This window comes from Engraulis encrasicolus, chromosome 7 (assembly GCF_034702125.1).
Source record: "Engraulis encrasicolus isolate BLACKSEA-1 chromosome 7, IST_EnEncr_1.0, whole genome shotgun sequence".
NCBI classification, from domain to species: domain Eukaryota; kingdom Metazoa; phylum Chordata; class Actinopteri; order Clupeiformes; family Engraulidae; genus Engraulis; species Engraulis encrasicolus.
The window spans coordinates 49852792-49863807 of NC_085863.1; the positions used below are offsets into that span (position 1 = coordinate 49852792).

An 11016-nucleotide genomic window follows, 5' to 3' on the forward strand; every position below is an offset into this window, starting at 1 on the left:
CTGCCCATATATTTGCGGCTAGCCAGCTAGCTGAGGTTATCCAGCTGCTGTTAGCGTTTACGTCTCGTGGTTTAATGTTTGCTGTCTGAGTAGTGCAACAGTCCCCGAGTCTTGCATAGTGGTGAGGTGAGTTTTGCTGTCAGTTTTACACCTTCACGGACACAAACTAACAAGCCAGTGGCTTAGGTGATCCATAGCACAGACTACATTTCTCTACATGGGAAGGCTAGCCTCGGTAGCCCAAATAGGCATGGTGGTGGTGGTGGCATGACACTCTTGAGGATGCAGTTAGCAGTTAGCCAAACAAACTGCAAAGCGGAGTTCTTGGGATTGGATTGCATCGGGAAGTTATTTCCACATGAAAGGTACCTATCCTATATCTGCAACTTGCAACAAATAGGCTGTTTAAGGCCTGTCTAGTTTAACCGATTCAGTGAATACCTAGTTGCGTAGCGTACCGTTATTAGGGAAGCTTGGTGCCTTCAGGATATGTATTCACAAACCCCAATCCATGGAATGCTAACGTATGATGAGGCTCTTATGAAAGGGGACAGTCCCTGAGAAAACTTGCATTACTTGCTAGTTGCTACGTTCCCTGATAGTCTTATATGATATAAGGTAGTTTGGTATTATTTGGTCGGGTAGTTTTGCATTTTGTGAGTTTCAAATTGTTGGCAGTAGCCGAAATTCATACGAGTATCATTTTGTGTCCGTTTCTCTCCATGGAAAGAAAGGCTGGCCACTCATTCTTGCTAATGCCTGGTCATGCCTAAGATCCATTTGGATATAAACCTCCCAATTAAAGTTTTGGAAGTATACTTAGCACGGTTGCATTTTTAAATCATTGCACTGGATAAAGTAAACAGCAACGGTAAATATGATCTAACTCTGGAATAGATACCTAGCTGCAAATGCAGATAAATCTTGCTCTATCTACTTTGTAAATATGGCAGTGTTTATGTAGACTCGGTATCCTGAAAGGTGAATTCAGTATTCCTATCCTTAAGGTGCAGACTCAAAATACAGGTTAAGAGAGCATGCAATGTGGTGGCATCTCTGGATTTCACGATGACAGGTTTAGTTGTTTTGGCGGAAATCACAGCAGAGAGGGAGCTCTTTCGAGCGTTGATGATGACCAGGAATGTGGAGTCGCAGAACTTTGGTCTCGTGCGGGAGCTGATGAAATGACAAACGGTGTGCTTTTTTGAACACTTGCCATGCCATGGTACTTGAACACTGCGCACATTACTGGAGAATTTGTCCCCGGGTTGTTTTCTTAGTCGCCTGTAAATGGAGGGGGTCGCAGGGGGAGACAAATGGGCCTTCGCAGCACAAAGTTTACTTTTGTCTAAGGTCACCCCGTTTAATGCACCACGAGGGAGCTTTTGGGCATGTTATAACAGATATTCCTTTCGAGAAATTATGTTCTACAGGCCCATTCAATACAAAACCATTACCGCAGCCCAGAACAAGTTTGGGCAGCCGGGGCCACTAATAGTGTTTTATCGGAAGGATTTGTATAGCGGGATTATGTGGCATTAGGGGTTTATTGTTCAGGAAGATTCTTTAATAATGATGGGCTGATTTAGTAAATAACTTTGAAGTGAGGCAATCCCCCTTTTAAATTGGCTTGAACATCCTGAGAAAGTTTCTGAGAGAGAGAGAGAGAGAGAGAGAGAGAGAGAACGGCTCGGCAGCAGCGGAATTATAGAGGCCTAACAGCCAGAAAGATAAATATCATATTAAATTTTTCAATAACAAAAAGCACAGACAACTTTCGTGGTGTCAATAATGCAAAAGCAAGCCGGTGTTTGACCTTTGCCGAACAAGGGAAGCCTCTATAGACTCTTCTTTTTTTTCTCTCGCTTTCCTTTTTTTGTGGCCTGGATTACATTAAGATGTGAATTCTGTGTTGCCAGAAGATCTAAGACTTGCTTCACTCTACAGCTACTACACCAAGCTACTTTATTTCATCAGACATGCTCTCTCCCACCCCACCCCCACCCCCACACAAAAAATGAGTTTGCGCCCTTAAAGAAGATTTCTGTTTGAGGTGTCAAGAGGCGCCACCAGGGCATTAGATAAAGCCAAAAAGTAGCTGCACTGCAAATGCACGTATGCAATTACCAGCCACCGACAAATGCCGGGAATCATTTCTCCCAAGATGAATAGCTTTTTCATTTTTTTCCCTCCAGCTTCTATGTAAAAGTCATTAGACCTACTTCACGCTTTTCGTGTTGGTGTGTGAAAGCATGTCCTTTCTGTAAATGTACAGTAACCGTGCATGCAATAGATAAGAGGTGCAGAGTTGAACCTACACTACGCCATATTAGTTTGCGTGACCAACATGCGGACGCCGGTGGGCTTCGTTCTGCGCTCATGCACGGAGTGCTGTGGCCCTGCTTTCTCAGGTTAACCCGCTTTTAATGCTGGATTGAACCCAACCAACCTCTTCCAATCCACAGACCCTCCAACCCCCCCTCCAGCTCCGTGCCTGTGTCCCACTGCAAGGGACACTCGTGTCGTGAGAGGTCAGCAGCAGCGACATGAGACATGGATTCCATCACCAGCAATCAGCTAAATTGACTGTGGGGGGAAAAAGGGATATTATATTATGACTGTAGTGTTTTTATTCCAGCTTTACTATTTTCTTTTGACCTCCACTCACGTCACTTCTAGAGAAGTGTTTTTTTTTCCACTGTGAAAAGAACCTTAAGCTTAAATCCGCATGCATTTGAAAACAAGCTGCATAATGTAATACACAGAAAAGGTTTAATTTCAACTTCTTTCAAAAAAAGGAACAACAAAAAAAAACAGCCAGTTGAGTCAGACACGGCCTATGTTCCGATGTTTTTACATTGATTGAAATGGGGTTTGTCTGAGGTTGCCACTGATGGTAATTGAGGCCCTTGCATAACGAGACGTTCTCCCTTGGCTTCGAGCCTAGCGGAGGAAGCGTGGAAATTGGAATGGAAAAGAAAAATCACATGAAAGCGAGCTGTGAGATCAGTAGTATAGGATTAGACACAGAGAGAGAGAGAGTTCACCGGTCTTCAGCATCAACTAGTTTGAAATCTGAAACGGAGGAGGAAGAGAAAAGCTGTGCACACTCCTGCCATGAGATCTTTTGTGACCTTTTGTAGTGCTGCGGTGCTGCCCACCCCCGACCCACAGCCAGGTATTCCCACTCATGAAGGAGGGCAGTATGAATCGAGAGACCGGCATCTTTGTGGTGTTTGTGTTCAGCTGCCCCTTGCCTTAGCTTTGCAGTAGCACACTTGTAAATGGTTGAAATTGCTCTACAGTAGATGTTCAGGGACGCAGCAACTAACCAATTAATTAAATTCCAGCTAATCTTAAGCATTTCAATTCCATCAGTTTCGGGTTTTAATGGAATTTCTGCTGCTAAAATTGGAATTATTCTGGCGTCTTCGATCTTCTGTGATGAAGTTTCATCCTTGGTATGTGAATGGAAAAACAAGACAGTGAAGTGTGAACAGATCAATGGTGTCATCATTCTTTTCATATTTCCCAGCAATCATTGACGATGAGCTGTGAAACATTGACAATTTAATTGACTGAAACAATTGTCTCTTGCAGCCTCCATTCAAGCAGTCATGACGTTTTTTCCTGTTGCAAACCTACATTTTTTTGGCCTTTGTTAGTCATGTAGAGTTTCTTTGTCTTCTCACAGTTTGAGAGAACCAATTTCTTTGAAGCCTGTAATTATGACAAATTTTCCTATTATCGAGTCACTCTTAACGTTTGACACAAACTTTTGATGTGTCGTAATGTCAGCCTAAGTGCTCGCTGGCAATTAAAAAGTGTCATCTGAGAATAGGTCACAATGTGCTTTTGAGGCCAAAGGCGTGTTGATAAGTGAAGGGAGACTGTCTTTCAACAGTCTTGGAAAGAAGGTTAAGTGCCTGAAAGATGTTATTGTTTTGGTCTGGACTGGAACACAGTGTAACAAGTGTGCACTGTGTAACAGGCATATCTTTGAGAAAACTATCACTTTTCCAGTTAATAGTTTACCCATTAAAATATTGGGTGCTAATTAGTGCACTTTATTACCAGATCTGTTTTTTTCCTAAATTTTCTGAGCTGCTTCTGTTATTGGAACAGTATCACAGATCAGAGTCCCAGAGCGGATAGCAGATACACCAAAGGAGGTGTTTTGAATGGAGTATGGAAATCAGAAATATTCTCATCTTGTTATTAATGGGTGTGGCTCCACCCTTTCTCACTTTCTCTTCATATGCTGATGAGAAATTAACTGATTGTTAATGTGGGGAAGTTTCGATATGAATTAGGCTAGACGTTTATGTAACATCTTTGATTTTTGGACCTGGAGCATTACATTACATTGCATTTGGCAGACGCTTTATAACCAAAGCGACTTTCAAAAGAGGACATAATCAAGCCAACATCACAAGCAAATACAAAGTGCACAGGAGATATACAGAACAACAAGTGCAGTTGCAAAGAGGGGTTAGTGTTTTTTTTTTATTTATTTATTTTAATATAAAGAGTAAATAACGAGTACACACACACACAAACACACACTCACAAACTAAACTAAACTAAACTAAAGGGCGGTAACCTCCTTCGAGCCGGATAAAAGATTACTTGTATAAAGCATAAAGATTACTTGTTTGGTTAACAATGCTAAGTAAACGGATATAATGTAATAAATGTATAACTATAATAGATGTTATTATAATTACGCTATTATAGGTTGTAAGGTAATTTGGCAAAAGTATAGGGAAGGGTTGTGATGGCATTGTATTGGCGTCGGCCCTCGTGGAGGAATCAAAGCATTTATGCAGACTGATATTTGAACTTGGATTTATTATCAATTATACAGTCCTTGACCGCGGGTTGCCCTTGTGAAACAAGTGTATGCATTTATAGCAGCTCATCATCATCCGTCTCTCCACGGTGAGAAAAATCTCAATATCCCTCCAAATCCACATCTTTAAGACCTGTCAAACGAAGTCCGAGTAACCCTCTTTTGCTGTATGATCTAGCCTCTTTGGCACGATAAAAAGCAGCTGTTTTTCCAATGTAATCTCTTAATGCAGTGCAAGATGCCTTTTCTTAGCAGAGAGGGAGAGAGAGAGAGAGAGAGAGAGAGAGAGAGAGAGAGAGAGAGAGAGAGAGAGAGAGAGAGAGAGAGAGAGAGAGAGAGAGGAGAGAGAGAGAGAGAGAGAGAGAGAGAGAGAGAGAGAGAGAGAGAGAGAGAGAGAGAGAGAGAGAGAGAGAGAGAGAGAGAGAGAGAGAGAGAGAGAGAGAGAGAGAGCACAGTAACCTTCTTATACACCCGCACAGCTATCATTAGGCCATATCTGCGCTGCTGTATGAGTTTGTGTGCTTTGAAACATGCTGATGATTGCTGGATAATCTTCAACAGCTGTGCGTAGGTTTTTGCCGACTGATGCCAGCCATTGATTCCGCCAACCATATTGCAGAGCTAAGTGATGGCCAGCACACTTTCTGGCTGATGCGGAGACAATGGAACACTCTCAGAGGTGCAAGAAACGAGGCCAGCACGGAGGCAGTACAGTACCCCCCCCCCCTTCTCTTTCTCTTTCTGCTTAAGCATGTTAAAATAAATGTCTGATAACAAATGACTTCGTTGAACTCCTTGCATGTGGAAGTGGAAAGCAAGGAGAGCATGGGGGGGGGAGAGAAAAGAAAGGAGAAAGCAGGTATTTCATCCCAGACAAATGTGGCCTCAGATGTCTTGAGATGGCACTCTGCCCAGAGTCCTTGGGTCCCACACTAGATTGAGGGGGTTTGGTGGGGGGGATGGGGGCTGGCAGGAGGGCGGGCAGACGGATTGGTGGGGGGGAGACGAGCACAAAAGCCGTGGCATCTCGGCCCGAGTATGGTGCCCCCGTAAGTCCCACCTTATTATCTACGCTGGGATGGTCGCGAAATTTTCCACTCGGCAGCCCTCGTTCTGTTCTGGGCTGGCCGAGCGAGGGGTTAGCAGGGGCGGCTTTTCACTCCACTCCTCCCTGCCCCGACGCGCGATTGCGATTGCGACTGCGGCCGCGCCAACTCGGTCGGCGGCTATCTACCCTCTTTCGCTTCGCCGTGGTAGCATTGTGTTCTGCTCCACTGGTGAGCGAGCGAGGTCACAGCGTATGGTTGTTTGTGGCGATGGGCCGTCCTCTAAAAAGTCCCAGTGCCAGCCAGGCAGGACTGGACTGGAGGTACTGGTATTTGAGCGTGGCCCGTGGTCTGGCTGGCTGGCTTTCCTGACACTGACTGGGCCACTTTATTTGCCCTAACCACCCCCACTACCAGCACCACCACAACCACCACCTCCACCTCCACCATCCCCAAGGCTCTCGTTCTGCAAGACACAGAGGAAAGAGTAATTAATCTCCAGGAGCGGGCATGCCAGATCGGGAGACTGCATCACAATTTGTCTTCTTTGCAGAGGGCACTGCCAAATACTGCCTGGCTGCCTGGCTGGCTGCGTTTCTGTGCGAGATTCTCTCCTCTTTTCCCTGCTGGAACTGATACTGAGCAAGCTGTCGCTTTGCCTCTCAGTCAACACAAGGATGTTTGTGTTCGGCTTCGCCCCGAGTGTCAGCCCCTTGTCATTCGAGAAGGGAGTCGCTCGGCAGTAGAGCAGGGTCTTTATGTTTTTGGCGATTGCAAGCAAAAGATTCGCTTTACTTTATTACTGGACATGGCTCTATTTGGTCATGGCCCATGTGTAAGCTTACTGTTAGTGGTTCCCAACTTTTTTGTGGCCCGGGAGGCCATTTTGACATCCCAAATTTACCAGTCCCATTTACTAATGCCTAAATTTGTATTTCTACAATTGTGTATCAGAATATTTCATAGTTATTATATCATGTTATATTCAACTTTCAAAAATTGTAAATATTTATCCGTTTTCTTTATTGACACAAAGACATTTTTGACGACGCCATTTAAATTTCAGGGGACCCGACATGGGCTCCCGAGCCCCATGTCGAAAAACACTGTCTTACTGTATGTAATTGGGGGTGGGTGGATAGAAATTCATTGGAGGCAGTGGTTGGAGATGGATGTGGGAAGTGGATTTTTTTTGAGAGCTCTGTTTTGGTCTTCCTTTAATGTCTCCATATTTGACTTGAGTGCTGCAGAGCATTGCTCCATGGCCCAGGCCTCTCTATCTCTGAGCACTGCTATGTCGGGTCTGTCTGTCTAGCGAGCTTGAGCAAATCATTAAACGGGTGGTTGTAAATGAGTTCAGAGTCCTATCTCTGCAGGGTGGGGGGGAGGATTTCTGGGTCAGATTCAGCTTTTTTCCAAGTCTGACTTGCGATTGAGTCACCTGTGGGCATTGTATGGTGAAAAATGTGTGAATATTGCCTCTGCTTAGAGGTTACGGTTTCTCAACACATTTCAAATCTCGTAGAAAAGAAGATTCAGAGCTGCTGCAGGCATTTGACTGGCACCTAATGGGGAATGAGAGTAGGCTTTAATACCTGTCTTTTACACCCGCCTTCACAGCTTCACAACTTCTCCTCCGCGCAAAAACAAAGGAACAGATTGGATTTCGTTCATTAGGGCTTAAACCATGGAGATGCTCTGTGTGTGCTGTACGCTGTTGGGAGTTTATCAGAAAAGCTGTTGAAATGATTTCTGTGCTGTCAGGGCAGATAACAAGAAGGCAACTGGGTTGGCGGGTATCCAGCTTTCTAGGCTACGCATCATACGCATGTGATGCAGTTTACATTATGTGGGCAGGGAGGACCCACACACATAAAACCAGCTGTTTTATTATTATGTAAGCCAACAAGTGTTGGCCAACTCTAACCAACATGGATTCTTCAGATCTTCAGAGAAAGTGAGCATATTTTATTGTCATGTCACAGTGTGCATGAAGAATGCGTAAAAGCCCTCCATGGATTTGTGACAGTAGGCTCTATGTCCCCTCAGTTCTCAGTTCTGTTTGTTTTGTGCTTATTAGAGCTGTAACGATACACTCAACTCACAATTCGGTTTGTGTCACGATTCATGACCTACGGTTCGATACACCCCACGATTTAACATTTTCCAACATTATAAACTTGAATAAAAACTATGATAGTTTATAGGTAGAATAGATTACAAGAGGCTACTAATACTTTTAGAAAAGTTTCTATATAATAATGATTATGCTTGGAAGCACTATCACTTCATATCATGTGGTTGTTTTCTGGGCTGATGGGTATCAAAACGTTAAAAGGGCGTATCACGATACTGCCTCCTTATATCGCGATACAGTATCGTGACTCTGTGTATCACGATTTCTCGGTTCGATACAATATCGTTACAGCCCTAGTGCTTAAGCCCCCTGCACACTACATGCGGTAATACGAATCCGGTTTGACCGGAAGTCATTCATTGTCTATGGAGAACCGCATTCCGTATGCGGTTGGGGTCCGGACAGTCCGGTGCGGAAGAAAGTCCGCATCCGAGAGCCTCCGCATACGTTCAAATATTTCAACTCGTCCGGAAAATACCGTGCCTGACCGTGCGGTGAAGAGAGCTGTTGCTATGGTGATGATAAACACTTTAGGTTTCCTGTGGATCTTCTCAAAAATTTATAGATAAATATCACAATTACGCAGTTTTAAGCTGTTAAAAACAGCGATAATGTCCAAACTTTATCATTATTTAATCCACACTAGATAGGTGGACAAGAAAACAAGCAGTTATGATTTGATACGAAATTACGAAAACCAAATTCATCACCAAACACAGCAATACTTTTCACACATGATCTTTATCAGTAACACATTTCAAAAAAGTGAAACGAAGCGTTTTTAGTGTTCAAATAAAGAAGTTTGGTGGCATTTTATGCTCCGTCCGCCATGTTTCAAACAGCCACCACTAGACCTTGCTTGCGGGAGTTTTTCTGAGGTAATACGGTGTCCACTAGGTGGCCACCACTCCGGTGATGCGGTGACCGCATTGCCCAGTGTGCAGGGGGCTTTATAGGGGAGTCATGATCTGTGTGTTTTGATCAGTAAGGGGATTTGAACTATGCAATTCGAATATGAATGAGATATGAATATGAATGTGCTGTGAATTGTGTCCACCCTATGTGTTGTGTTTTGGACGTACTGTCAGATGGGAGATGCGTCATGGTGGTTGTGATCTTGCTGGGAGCTAGTGTAACGTCATGTCTCCTGGTGGTGCACCGTAATCGTTGGGGTTTACATGCACCTGTGTATTGGGCTGTCTGTAATGCCCACGTACAAGCTGAACCACACACTAAAATGACGTGAGTGTCTCTCTGTGTGTGAGCTTGTTAATCCAGTCCACAGCTCCGTGCCACTCCTGGTGGCTTCCGTGGACAATGTTTGCGTTAGTGTTGGGGAGGCTGTAATCGCTGTATAGCTTTGTGGATGGATGCTCAGATTTTGTTTTGGCGTGACACAAAGCCACAATAACATGTCACTGTGCTGTTGTCAGTAAAGCTGACACACACACACACACACCCACACGCACACACACACACACACACACGCACAGAATCGCCTGTTATGCCACCAGGTGTATGTCTGCAGACCACTGCACCGATGGGCAGGCAGCCATGGTAAGAGAGCTGAGTGCTTTGTTGTGTGTGTGTGTGTGTGTGTTTGTGTGTGTGTGTTTGTGTGTGTGTGTGTGTGTGTGTGTGTGTGTGTGTGTGTGTGTGTGTGTGTGTGTGTGTGTGTGTGTGTGTGTGTGTGTGTGTGTGTGTGTGTGTGTGTTCACCATGTGTGTCTGGGAGGGGATTGTATGCTGTGGGATACATTAAAGCCTACACCTTGTCATCTGATTCTTAGTCCTAATGGATTCTCTGGGTAGAACTTTCTCTGACTAATGTCGGTGATCTCACTTTAAAAAAAAAAGTTTTAATGTTTCAAAGGACTTGTAAAAATTCTGTACACTACCACATTGACGTTTACAACTTAAGACCCAGGCAAGCACTTGATGTGTCTTCTACCCTTTGAGTAAGGTGGTATTTGTATTATTTACATTCTCTAAACATTTCAAATTTAAGCTTATATCTCGTGCCGTTTTCGTATCGTCATTGTTTATCAGGTATGCCCCTGGCTGGCAAACAGACCGCAAACCTAAGACTAATTTAACCTGGGTTACTACTAAGCCAAGTTCTTGGAATATTCCTCAGGTAGTGTTGTACAGTGCTTCTGGCAAGAAAAAAAATCATATTGCGCAAGTGCTGTGCATGTACCCCCATTGATATGCTTTCGCAGCCGTTGATCAATTTGAGGTGTTGGACCACAGAATGGCCTACGTATGGAAAATACTAGTATCCATGTCATAAAACCTCCTGTAGTTCCCCATCACGGTCATTGTTGCCTGAGGTGGACCATCTGACATGCCAATGCAGTCTTGTCTGTTCTGAGGCTGACTACGACCAGACATGCGGAAAGGAGTGAGTGAGTGTACATCATGTCCATTCAAATGGCGGCTGCTGAATAGGCCTGAGCAGGGGAAGAGCTGCAGGATGAGCAGTGAATGGACTTGGCGTTTCAACAAACAGCTTAAGTTCACTGGCCTAGCCACTCTGTTTACATCTGGAACGATAAGCCGGCAAGGCGTCACGGAGTGGAGTGGAGCGGCGTTGGGCATTGGGGTGTGTGCTGATTCTCTGGTCTGCTCTGATCAACATGCTGCGCTGCTCGGTCATTGAGTGCTCCTTGTTTGTGTTTGTCGGGAGGAACAAACGGCGGAACAGTTTTGTCACGCTTTGGTTCATCATGTAGTCACATCACAGTCCGCTTCGCTGTATTGTAATGAGTTGGGTCCAGTTGGGCGTAGCAGCAGCCGGGCCGCAAGTCTGTTTTTTTCCCCCCTCGCCTCATTGTCCTTGCCTCGTGTGGCTAACAAGCAGGCATAATAGGAAGTGAAGGAAGGTTAAGAGACTTGACTTTGGCGAGATGCAGTCAGTTCTTTTGAGCCCATTTAACCAAATGCGTTGGACTGACGCACAAGGTTGTTTTTCACAGAGCT

General features: G+C 44.6%; 1 protein-coding gene across 1 annotated transcript in view; it reads left to right on the top strand.

Annotated features, from left to right (window-relative positions):
- The window catches only part of ndst1b (N-deacetylase/N-sulfotransferase (heparan glucosaminyl) 1b), a 101116-nt gene that overhangs the window by 240 nt on the left and 89860 nt on the right, over positions 1–11016 (top strand). The gene's annotated exons all lie outside the window — the stretch shown is intronic.